The following is a 1,084-nucleotide window of genomic DNA, read 5'->3' as shown; positions in this document are numbered from 1 at the left end:
CTACAGGTTGAGAACCGGTGTAAGAATCTCTGGGAAGGTTAGAGATACATATCCGAAAGAAAATAGGCTTTCCAGCAGAAGAGAACGATTTACGGAAAGGCAGATAGGGGGATCGACAAGGTTTAAAAAGTGGGGCTTTGCAAGCATACCAGCAATACAAGAACTATTTTGTCTTTGTTGTAAAGCCGAGAGCGGATGAATGCAGCATCAAGAACACAGAATTGACCCGAGCAACGCGCCATCAGTGCAACTTGTTAGCCATGAATAGAAACAAGCATTACAGTTTCCTAAGTAAGAGGGTAACGTTACCCTAGGGATAACACGGTTGCTTTTTTCTGGGTGGCTATTCTTCAAGGAGTAAAAGCGGGAAGATCAAATAGGTACAGGATGCAAGATCAACCGAAGATTATAAATACAACATACAAATAGCCACTTGGAGGCGCACGACTAAATAATAGTCTGGCCATTCCTTTGCCATGATGAGGAGACAATTGCCACACTGGCTCGTTGGTCTAGGGGTATGATTCTCGCTTAGGGTGCGAGAGGTCCCGGGTTCAAATCCCGGACGAGCCCTTATTTTATTTAATCGATTGTCATTTACAAATTCATCATGAATTATTTTTAGAATAATAACGAAACCAACCCACTGCCAGCCAGTCGATTCCGACTTATAGCGACTCTATCGAACAAAACAGAATCGCTCCTCCGGATTTCCAAGATTTTACATCTTAGACTTAGACCATTAAATGTAATACGTAAAACACACAATTTAGAATTTTTTTTTGGAGGGGGGCGTGACTTACAGCATACTTCACATTAAAATTCTATTAAAAGGGGACATGTGAAAATGTTTACATATTCTAACACAATGTGCCTACTACTTTCTATGCAAGCGATTTCCAGATCCAGGGCGTTGATGAATTTCTGCCCCGTTTGCCTTCGGTTCGTAGCCGCCGAGTAGCCTGTAGGAACAACCGACTGCCACGGAGTCAGTCCGACCCAGACGCGGTTGAATCTGGCCGAGCTCGTGCAAGGCCACCTGGAGAGCGGGTCTGGGGGCGTCTTCTGGAGGAGAAAGCCCCCC

The 1,084-nt window shown here is 44.7% G+C and overlaps 1 non-coding gene across 1 annotated transcript; it reads left to right on the top strand.

The window, feature by feature from the left end:
- The first annotated feature begins 501 nt into the window (after positions 1–501).
- TRNAP-AGG lies at positions 502–573 on the top strand. The gene has a single exon. It is a non-coding gene; the product is annotated as a tRNA-Pro (tRNA).
- Positions 574–1,084: the final 511 nt, after the last annotated feature.

The sequence above is a fragment of the Echinops telfairi genome, unplaced genomic scaffold, assembly GCF_000313985.2.
Source record: "Echinops telfairi isolate 266 unplaced genomic scaffold, ASM31398v2 ScPeMD7_7424;HRSCAF=8462, whole genome shotgun sequence".
NCBI classification, from domain to species: Eukaryota; Metazoa; Chordata; class Mammalia; order Afrosoricida; family Tenrecidae; genus Echinops; species Echinops telfairi.
This window is presented reverse-complemented; position numbering and strand designations above follow the sequence as displayed.